The following is a 12,074-nucleotide window of genomic DNA, read 5'->3' on the forward strand; positions in this document are numbered from 1 at the left end:
TCGAAAAACTTTTCTTTCTAATTCTTCTTCAGTGTTTTAAAATGAGAATCAATCATTTTGTGCCTGGATTTCAAAAAGGAAGAGATGAGTTCTCATTTTTTTAGCCTACAATTCTCTTTCCATTTGAAACGATTTTTCCCTGTCTTAGAATGACATTACAAATGTCACAGAGATTTTGCCCATTTTAAGCAACAAGCCCAAGTATTTAGCCTTTGTTCTGGGTGGGGACTGGTTGCTACTCCTCGCGTTGACTCGACAGGAAGGAGGCATTGCTGTCATGATGGCCGCCTATGGGTCACATTGAGATCCAAGCTTGGGCATCCATTTGCTGTGGGCCTGTCAACACCCAGAGTAATATAAGCCACAAAAAGCTACGAATACTAAGCGAGAGTACTAAGTGGGGAATGATACTGGCAGAAAGGGAGGTAGAGCCACCAGAGCCTCATCTCTAGACCTTGTGTGCTGACTGTGCTGGGGACAAGGAAAGATCCAGTCTCGGGAGAAACACTTCGTTGTTCTCCAATAATATAATAATAATAACTAAAAATGCAGTTTTTCTATGTGCCACGTAAATGGAAAATTAACTCATTAACATGCATTATCCCCTTTATGGCTCCAGCAGGTAAATACTACTCCCACATCATTGTAAAGAATTGATTGTCTGAGAAATTTGAATAAATACTAAGAGGGAGAGGCAAGAGTTGAAACCAGGTGTATCGGACGCCAAAGCCTAGGTTCTTGACCGCTGATCTACCCTCTCCTTCCTCCCCTGTCACTACCATTTACCCCCAGGGCTGCCTTTCCTCCACCCTGCGGCCAGTTTTCACTCTAACATCTAGCTTCAACCATGTTAGACCTTTGCATAACACATAGCCACCTGCTGCTGCCTCCCAAATTCCCAAGCCTGGCCACCAAAGCATCCTGATTTCCCTCTCCAAAGTCATCTGAAGGATCTGGTTCCAAGCAAAGCACATTTGCTGTTCTCGGTCATTATACACATCTCCCCCTCTCTGGCTCGTCCTCGCTTCACTCTTGGCCAAGGCTGCTCCATCATCTCCCCTTATTCAACACCCACAACCACGATGGCCACCTTTTATTGAGCCCTCACCCTGTACCAACTGTTATGACCCTCCATCTGCCCCATGAGGTGGATACTATTATTATTTCACTGGTATAAATGGGGAAATTCAAGCTCAGCAATGCCAGGTCCAAAGTCCCACAGTCAGTAAGTCGCCTGGGGAGGACATCAGCCCACTTGGCTGATACCAGAATCTGAGTTTCCAGCCACTACACCGCACAGGTGGACGATGCCATGCCCAGACTTTGGAGCCTCACACCTCTGCCCACCACTTTGCTCCTCATTCCTAAACCCTAGCAAGAAACAGCCCTTAGCTCCTGCTTCCCACAGGGGCGCATATCGTGTGCCTCTGTTAACAAAAATTACTCCATTCTGTTTCCCTCTGGCTGTGTCTTTTGCCCACAAGATGTGCCCTGCTTGAGGCCATGCCATTTATCTGGTGTCCTTCGTGAACCTAGTGCGGTATCTGAAGCTCAGCAGACACTCACTTGATGTGTGCTGGAGTCAGTCGATGGCTGGTTATTGAACTCCTGCATCAATGATCTCACCCTTGTGCACACACTCCCCGGTGCAATTGTTTTTATCCTTTTTTGGCTCCTACCCCCCTTGGAGAATCTGATAGAAGCCACACATCTTTACAACAGAGAAATACAAAAACCAATAAAATTTTACATGCTACCTTAGGTAGTTCATGCATTCTGGGTTCAGAGTCTAATTGACTTGAGTTCAATTATTAGTGAATTGAATTGTTCTTGTTATTTCCTCTGTGTTATAGAAATGCAACAAAAGCTAGCTTAGACACATGGAGTGGGTTTGTTTGTTTATTTGTTTGCCTAAAGAGTCCAGGAAGTGGTTACATTAGGGGAAAAAGACCAAAAAAATAATTGTGGGCATGGATTTTGGAATTAATGGAATCAGAGACTCCAGTATTACCAGAATGTGCTTCCCTTTGTAGATCAGGGTTGGTCTCTCAAGTTCATTTCCTCCACAAATTGGAGAATGAGTTTGCTGGCAGGTCCTGGGCCTCCCATCTTATCACCAGAGAGCAGTTGCCCCTTTTCCCTTTTAGTCATTAAAAACAACAACAACAACAACAATAACAACAATAACAAATCTCAAGGAAGTATTCTGATATTGGCCAACTTAAATGACATGTCAGCTCCCAGACAGTTGGTCATTGGAGGAAGAAAAGCTCCACAAAACAGTGCTCTCAGAATAAGTACAACATAGAGACTCCCCACAGCTTTCTCACCACCAACCCCAGAGCCTTTGCTTCTGCCACGCAGCCCCGCCATCCTCAACACCCTCCCAAGCAGTACTTGAAGCCCCCAAACTCCTTTGTTTTCCTACCTTCCTTTCAGCACCGTCAGAACATACCTGCTCTGTGCTACATCCCAGCCCAGTTCCTTGCTTTCCTAGGGAATAACTAACAAATCCAGTGGATTGATCTGAGCCAGACTATTGAGGGGAAAACACAAAACAAAATAAAAACAATCATGGCGCCCCCTTTCCACCCTGGATAAGCTGTTTTATCAGTGTCCATCTATAGTGATCACTTTAATCAACAGTAGGGCAGTTTTGCTTAATTTTACAATTCCCAGACTCAAACACCACTTACTTACAGAACTGGGAGAGTCCCTTGAGATCATCTGGTCCAAAACTTCATTTTACAGATGAGAAAACTAAGGATTAGAGAGTCGTTTATTTAGGCCACATGGCAAACTGGTGTCAGACTCTGAAAGCCAGAGCTTCCGGTTCCTAATGCCCCGACCAGTTCTTGTTCCTTCACCATGATGCACCAAGGGAAAGATCTGGGGGCTTACCAGTCACCGAACACCTGTTGCTTCCTCATGGAGACAAGGGTTGATTTCATCATGTTCGTTAAAACATATAGAATTGGTTGGTTTTATGGTTGGGATGCGTTCTATGTGTCTGGAGCCAGGCTGCTTGTGCTCAGACCTCAGCCTCACACCTACCTGCTTGGACAGGTTAGTTAACATTTCGAGCCTCGGTGTCCTTATCTGCAAAACAAGTCCTATGGTTCTTCTAAAGCAAAAACCCCACTCAGTGTTTGCTGTTTCTTGCAGTTTATGTTAATCCATGAGTCAGCAGGTCACACCAAATAGATGTCCCATAGCAGGACCCACCCCAGTGGGTTTTAGAAGAATAAGTTCATTCATGAGAATCACTTAGAACCGTGTCTGATGCAATGTAAGTATTCCGTGAATGTAACAAATATAATTTGTCGTAGACTCTGGGTCTAAAGTTCTCTCTAACAAAAGAGCGGGACACAGGATTGAAAGTGAGAGATGGCTAATGTCCAGCAAAAGACAAGAGCCCCGAAGAAGGGCCCTTGCCCCGCTTTTATTAGGATCAGAAGGCTTACAAACATGGCGATGGACATGCACAAAGGGACAATGAATCTGTGAACATTAACTTGTGGACGTGAGGGAAAGGGGGTCTTAAGGATATTCGTGGTTAGGGGTTTGGGTTAATATAAAACAAAATCCGGGTGCCGGGAAGTCGGGAGGAGGGTTGTTTACAGCAGACTGGAGACAGCACCACTGTTTACCTTAACTAGCCTCAGGGATGAGACAGGGGGAAATAACCTCAGGGTTGACAAGGAACCTTTTCTGTTGTTAGCCATCTCTGCTCTGGGCTGCTTTGCCTGCAACACAGCAGCCCATAGTCCAGTTCACCAATTTACCTAACCTGGCCCTATTCTCCGGTGAAAGCAGCTTTTCTGCTATAGGTACTAAATTGGGGGGTGCTTCCACCCTGAACATCTAATCTTGTCTATTTCATACACCTATATATTGGGCACCTTTGCGCCATACCTATTTTAGGCCTTTGCCTCTCCCTCTCTATTCTGGGGGCTCTGCACCCCCTCTCTGTTTTGGGGTGCCTTTGCACCCCTATTTCTGGCACCTTTGTGCCTCCCTATTCTCGGGGTGCTTTTGCACCCCCCTATTCTTGGGGTGCCAATCTGGTTTACCCAAACTCGGGTGTGAGCATTTTATGGCTTTGTATTTATTTATGCCTTGTTAACCCCTTGGTGTAAGCGTGGGGGATTCCTATGCTTATCCCCCACAATAATTAAAGGGAAGTTGTCAGGGGGAAAAAAGGGAGCATTTTAAGGGCAGAGTTAACAAAATATAATTTATCAGATATCAAGTAATTCAAACCCTTAGTTAGCTAGACTTTTTTTCTGCCACACCCTTTCATAAGAACAACATAAATAAAAACTGTTACCAGGAATTCAGGTTAAAAATAGTAAGATAATCCACTATAAATAAACCTAAGAGATTCCTAAACTCAGCTCAATCAGTAAGCAGACAGGCTACCTGGATCAGCTGCCCTTTGCAATCAAAACTGACATTCAGAGTAATGATTTATGTGTCCTTAAATCCTGAGTCCTCAAGTCAATTATAATAATTGTGACCCTTGGAGAACTGCTTGCCAAGCAGGCATTGTGTTAAGTGCTTAACACACATTATATGCCATGTACACACACACACACACACACACACACACACACACACACACACACACATACAGAGGCACCCATTCATTTAATCTTCTTAACAACTTTGGGAGTACAGGTTTACACAATTGGTAAGTGTAGCTAGGAGCCTTCTGACTCAAGAGCCAGCACTCTTAACAATTCTTTATGTTCGTAAGACTCCAGTTACCAAGCAGAGCATGGCCAATCTTCTTGTATTTCAAACAAAAAACAACAGAGGTTTCTGCATGGTTCTTCATTAACTAGAAATGGCAGTGACTTAGAAAACTTCATCATCAGTCTGAGACTTTGTCTATTTCCCAGTGTTTTTTATTATCCTTCCCCCTGCCCTCAGTAGGAAACACCAAGAATCAGCTGTAGACCATGGATTTTTAATTCCATAAGCATAGCGCTGCATTTTTTTCATTTTTCTTTCCTCAACAGAACAAAGAACAATGACTTCTTGTTGACAAAGAGTAAATGTTTACTGAACACGGAGACATAGGTTAACTAGATTTAGTATCGTCATCATTTTGCAATATATACAAATACTGAATCATTATGTTATATTCCTGAAACTAATGTAATATGTCAATTATATCTCAATAAAAATACAAAAACAAATAAATAAAAGTTATAATAGTGCATGGTTAACTGAGGAAATACAAGCATTTAAGGGGAAAAAAACCAATGGTAAATATTTTCTTAATACTGCTTAAGTTCCTTTTCCAAAGAAGGCATTCAGATGGCCAACAGACAGATGAAAAGGTGCTGAACATCACTCAACATCAGGAAAATGTGACTCAAACCACAATGAGATATCATCTCACACCTGTCAGAATGGCTAAACTTGAAAATACAAGAAATAACAAGTGTTGGCAAGGATGAGGAGGAATAGGAACCTTCTTGCCCTGTTGGTGGGAATGCAAACTGGTACAGCCACTGTGGAAATCAGTATGGAGTTTCCTGAAACAATTAAAAATAGAACTACCTTGTGATCCAGCAATCAAACTACTGGGTATTTACCCAAAAAATACAGAAACACTAATTCAAAGGGATACATGCACCCCTATGTTTATTGCAGCATTATCTACAATAGCCAGATTATGGAAACAACCTAAGTATTCATCAATAGATGAGCGGATAAAGAAAATGTGATTGATGCGCGCGCGCGCGCACACACACACACACACACACACACACACACAGGAATATTACTCAGCCATAAAAAAGGATGAAATCTTGCCATTTGCAGCAACGTGGATGGAGCTAGAGAGCATAATACTAAGCAAAATAAATCAGTCAGAGAAAGACAAATGCTATATGATTCTGCTCATATGTGGAATTGAAGAAACGAAACAAACGAACAAGGGAAAAAAGAGAGAGAAACCAAAAAACAAACCCTTAGCTATAGAGAACACACTGATGGTTACCAGAGGGAAGGTGGGTAGGGGGATGGGTGAAATAGATGAAGGGGATTAAGAGCACACTTATCTTGATGAGCACTGAGTAATGTATAGAATTGTTGACTCACTATATTGTATCTGAAACTAATATTAAACCGTATCTTAACTACACTGGAATTTTTTAAAAAGGCCTGAGGAAATGGATAGGTCAGATACATTGAACAAATAAGGGGTATATTAAAGCAATGTAACAAGGTTATTCGTATGGATTGAACTGGTCAACATGAAATCACTGATAGAAAAGTTGAAAGTAGGCTAAACTGGTTTTACAGTGAGTATTCATTGTGCAGACCCCGTCCTCAAGGGACTTAAATTCTTAGCAGCACAACAGCTTACTGAATAAAGCATGGGCCTATCATAAAAAAAAAGAAAAAACCAAATTTTAAAGTAACAAAAAATAGCTATTTCTTTAAAGTTAATTCCAAAAATTATAGCAGTTCAGAGGGGCAGGGGTGTTTAGTTCTATTACAAGATGCAAATTTTCCTACCAAATTCTCAAACAAAACAAAACAAAATAAACCTCCCCCAAAACAAAAACTTCCTCCAAATAAAAATTTTAAAAAAACTTATTTCAAACAAAAATTCAGCAAAGCAAAAAAATAATGTTTGTTGAACAAGCAAATGAGTAAATAAATATGCTTATCAGCCTCTTCAGCAAGGAACTATGTTTGAAAGAGAAAATATATTCTCTCTGGAAAGACAGACTATAATGGGTAGCAGTGCCCACCCCAATGCTTACTATCTACGTGATCTTAAACAAGTGATGTTAACTCTGATTTGGAAACTGAATGAGTGATCGCGTATCACTTTATTCCCACGGTTGGAAGGCCTAAATGTGCTGAAAATTTCTAAAATGCCTGGTATGTAGTGGCCACTCAAAAATATATTTCATTTTCCCTCCTTCCCTATTTTTCTTTTTTCGTTTCCACCATAAGCCTACCATTCCCTTGAACTTACATCATTGATAAAGAAAATCTGTCACGTGCGAAATCCTTTGCAATTTACAAAGAACATCACCTTATCTTTTTTGAGCATCGCAGTAACCCTGACAGATAACAGGACAGAGTAAGCTCATTCCACCTCCAGTGACAGAGTACAAAACCTATTCTTTCCTTGTTAGTGAGTCAATCATAGTGCCAAGACTCAAATCTGGATCCACTGACATGCCTCCCGTGCTTTTCTCAGTACTTCAAATTACTTGGGAAGAACACGAGACAAACAAAATCTTAGATCTTTCCAATTAACTAGTATGTGTGTTCTGAATGCAGAATTACATGAAATCATAATGTGTAACCTATAATACCCTTCCTTATAGAAATAACTTCAATTGGTTCACATCACCAATTATGGCAGTGTTTACCAGGCATTGCTGTAAATGTTAATGCCGGATAATGGCAGGACCGCAGCTTATAATAATAGCCGTAAGTAAAATTCAGTTAGTCAACTGATAGGTAAAGCCTCCAGCTTTTGTTCTGTGGAGTAAAGAGGTCAGGTATATTAAATTAATTAGGACTGCTTTTAATAAAATTCTTTTTACACACTGTTCAAAAGAATTTTAGTCTTCTTTCTGACCTTTGAAATTGTAAGGGAAAAAATGGGGAGAAATGACTATATGCTATAACTGAAGGGTTATTTTTATGTGCTTTGTCAAAGTGCAAAATGTTTTTGTGCAATTATTAAATTATTCACCGCTCCGCATCTTTCTGGGGTGGCATTGTACAGCCAAATAGATCTCTCTGTGCAGAAAGAAAAACAAGTCAATTCTGAGTCACTTCAGGAAACCAACGTTTTTAATAACAGCACATTACCATTATTTGACATCTATTAAACATCAAGAGATGCTTCAGAGTGTCTTTTATTTAGTGGGACTTTCAAAGAACGCTGTGTTATGCTAATCCCCATTTAAAGAAGACTCAGGATCTAAATCTGACTGAAAAGGACAGAGACTGGAAAAGAACAAAAAGGATTTGTGGGCAGAGACAGCGGTGGTGGCTGATGTCTTCTTGGCTCTGGCGTCCAGTGTGTAGTCCCTCCACGGTCATATTGTCTTCTCTTTCAGCTTTATTAATCTTAAGAGAAATTGTCCTCTCAGGATGAGACACCGAGGTGTGGAGTGACAAGGAGTCTGATTGTCACATGGCTGGGGGCACCAGTTAGTTGCCTGAGTGACCAGCTCAGGGGGAAAATCAATTCCCTGAGATGATTTCAAACTCTCCCACGTTCTTCTGACCCCTTCCACCCCAGGCCCCAGAAGGAGTTCACCTGGAGAAAGCCCTGTGTCCTCCCCACCCCAAATTCGATTTTCCTGTCCCCTTCAGAAGTACAGGGCATCCTCATGTTCCATTCAAACCAGTAGTTCCGTGACTCCAAGCATTCAGGCAAACGCCAATAGGAATGAAAGCTGAGAGTTGACGTGTCGTTAATTTTTGCCTCTGGTTCCTGGCGTGAGGAGAATCATAGTGGTTCTGTGTATCAGAGAAGTTAGTTTTCAAATAAACAGAGTCGGGCTTCCCTCCCGCGTGCCTCTGTGGGCCACAGGGTCCTGCAGCTGCGGTGCTGAGGCTTTAATGGCAATGGTTGCTCATGGCTGAAGGCTCACCTGAAGTGACTCAAACAGCCTGCAAAATCATCTGCCGGAGCCAACGAACAGGAAAATGGAAGCCGATGGAGGGAGTTCACAGTCGTATTTCCAGACAAATTATACCAGATCTCATTCATTAAGGCATGCATCCACAACCACCAGCTGAGATTTATATCAACCTAATTTAGCCTCAGACCCAGCTCATGGGAATAATAAAGCTTGTAGAAAAGGTAATGCTGTGGGTACAGTGCAAGAGGCTTGAATTGTAAGCCACGTAAATAGCCACCCCAGTGCTCTCACCAGAGGCTCCTTCTGCCATCAGACTTCTCTCTAAATAAGCCAGGTGCCCTTATGCCTGAAATTCCCTGATTTGAGACCTCGTTCTATAGGTTAGGCGTGGTGTCCACAAACACCATTCTCTTTTCAAACGCAAGAAACCCTGGAAGTGAAGAGCATGAAGTCAATAGAACACCGGTGTGAATGCACGTAAGAAATCATTTTGTTTGTTGACAGAGGAACTTGAACGTGCCTCAGAAGCACTGGGCACCGTGGAGGTGAGGGGACCCAAAAGGAATGAGGGAGAGGAAAACAAAAGTCGGGCAGCTCTTGACCCGAACGGATTCGATCACACCACAGGACACCCATTTTTCTAATTCTTGACAGAATCCAAAAGATGAGGTTAGCAATAAATAGTACAGGTACTTAGATACAAATAACAAGGTATGTGTTTGCTAAAAATATCAAGATGTGGTCGTGTTTACAAATAATGTATTATATCAATATTAAAGTGCTTCTCCTTATGGCCTTTTGTGGCAGAAGAAATATATACTTTTTCCATATAGATGGGGGCAACTTTAAAAATAAAACTCTAAGTTATTTCGCCAGCAAAAATGGGCTTATTCAGGAATAGCAGAGAATTGCAATTCAGGACTTGCAAGCTATGGTGAAACCATAAGCTAGTCTGGAAAACAAAGGACAGGATTGCTATTTTTGCCATTTTGTAGTGAAAAAGGGAGTTGGAAGAGGCTTTTGTACACAAAAAGTCCAGGGGCGCTTGCATAGCTCGGTTGGTTGAGTGTCTGACTTTGGCTCAGGTTGTGATCTGACGGTTCGTGAGTTCAAGCCCCATGTTGGGCTCTGTGCTGACAGCTCAGCGCCTGGAGCCTGCCTTAGATTCTGTGTCTCCCCCTCTCTCTGCCCCTCTCCCGCTCACCCTCTGCCTCTCTCTCTGTCTCTCAAAAATAAACGTTTAAAAAACTTCAAAAAAATAAAAAAATAATAAAAAAATAAAAAATTAAAATTAAAATTTTCCTCCTTCCATTGGAGGAAACTGGGAGTTTGAAGTGTACTGGCTTTTCCTTGGCTGAGCTGAGACAGTCTCTCACTGGCTCGGCTGGTACTGCAGAAGAAAATCTTTCTCCCTTCTGCTTGGATAGTGCAGTGTAGGCTTCTTCCTGTGGGCATGCAAGGGCGTGTGCAAGGTAGTCTCCCCCGACGTGGGTCTGCAATTGACGGTGAGTGGTAGGTTTGTGAAAGTTCCCACGTCTAGCCTCCAGGCTCCATTTTATGAGGTTTTCTTTATTCTGTGTCACAGAGATGATTTCACCACGTTCCTTTTTTTTGTAAACATAACGGCATGGTTGCAAATTCTCATGTTTGCCTCCTGTAAAAACGTTCCAACCTTACTTTATAATTCCACTTGAAAGCATTGGAGAGAACGTCTGACAGTCTCCCAGAGGCCTCTCTGGAATCATCCATTTCCATTTGTTCCTCTTCTTGGGGCTTTTGTTGTTAGTGCTTCGGTGCCCGCAGTCTTGTGGCTGAGTAAAGCTCATGTCACCCCTGGCCCCCACCACTCCGACTTCCCCACCTCAAACATGCGGCTGCCATCCTGGCCAGCTTCAGAGATGGCTCTGTGCGTGGTTCCAAAGCAGTCTGTCTGAGGGGAGCCCAAGGCTGAGCCATCATCAAGGTGTCTGTGTCGCCTCTTAGTTATCAGTCTATCAGATGAAAGCGATCGAATTCCTCAGCTGCCCCTTCTGTCTGGAATATGCCGAGCATCTGGTGTTTGATTGTGTATTGCCATGTAAGAACACAATAATCCTCCAACATTTTGATCATGAGTACGTTTGCGCGTGAAGAAAAATGTCTCCCTGCTGGTAAATGTCTTCTTAGCTTTGATAAAAGGTATGGAAAACATCACGCAGCACCTCAAACTGTCAAGGAAAGCAAAGGCCCCCAGACTCTTTGGAGTTTGGGGAAGCCTGTGAGATCATCACATTCAATTCCCGATCTAGTTGACCTCTCTAAATTTCCCAGTGAAGAAGTTGGTGCCTGGAGGGAAAGCAAGTTCCCCAGTCACTTCTTTTGGTGAAGGGAGGGGCTGGGGGAGGGGCCAGCAGGGCCAGAATCAAAATTCGGAGGCTGTTCACTGAAGGCCAGAGTGGTCTCGCCCATGGCTCCCACGGAGGCAGAGCCTTGAATGCCCCCACAGATCCAGCGAGAAGGTGAGGAACAGAGGGGAGTGAAGGGAGGTCGGTCTTGGTTTTCGTCTGAGGGCACCACCAGTTAGTGTGACTGGATATTCCCACCAGTTAGCGGACTGGCATTCCAGATGGGTGTCCAGTAACTCTTAGTTTCTTGTTTAAATCAGCATGGCCCGTCTGGAATAGTAAGAAAGAAAGCGAGGTGTGAATTGGAAAACTGTTCAGGCAAGAGAAGCAATCCTAACTAAAACTGAAGTGGGGAAGCCTTAGGAAGGATGATTTAGTCGCCGAGTTGTTGACTAGTTTTTCCCCAAAGACCCAGCACTAATCTAGCAGAGGAGCATCTCCTAGGGCACCCCCTGGGGTGGAGCTGCAGGCTTCTTGTTTAAGCATTTCCTCCCCAACAGCCAGCCACAGAAACTGTCGGCCACCAAGCGTTCTAGCTCCTTCTCCTGAAAGCACAGGTCCCAGACGTGGTGTGGTTGGGCTGGAACATCTGTTAATCCAAGAGTAGCTAACTTTCACTAATGAAAGCTCGGAGGGAATCGAATGGGGGAAAAGTAGGATGTGGTGATGTGGGGTGTATGAGATGAGGAGGAAAAAAGAAATATTGTGCCTTCATCCCATACTACGTGCCAGCCACGTGCTAAGGGCTTCGCATACACTATTTTATTTAAGCCCCGTGATAATCTGTGAGGTAGTACCAACTGTTTTTTCCGAGGAAAATGAGACTCGTGGACGTCCATTAATTGCACAAATTCACAGAGATAATTAACTGTTCATTAACGGTTGTGCTCCCCAATGTAAAAAAGCGCAATGGCTATGGAAAACGACATGCCAGGTTCTCAAAAGGTTAAAAATAAAATTACCATACGATCCAACAATCCCCCTTCTAGGTATATACCCAGAAGAATTGGAAGTAAGTACTCCAAGGGGTACTTGTGTATCTGTGTTCATAGTC

The sequence above is a fragment of the Panthera tigris genome, chromosome D1 (assembly GCF_018350195.1).
Source record: "Panthera tigris isolate Pti1 chromosome D1, P.tigris_Pti1_mat1.1, whole genome shotgun sequence".
Lineage (NCBI taxonomy): Eukaryota > Metazoa > Chordata > Mammalia > Carnivora > Felidae > Panthera > Panthera tigris.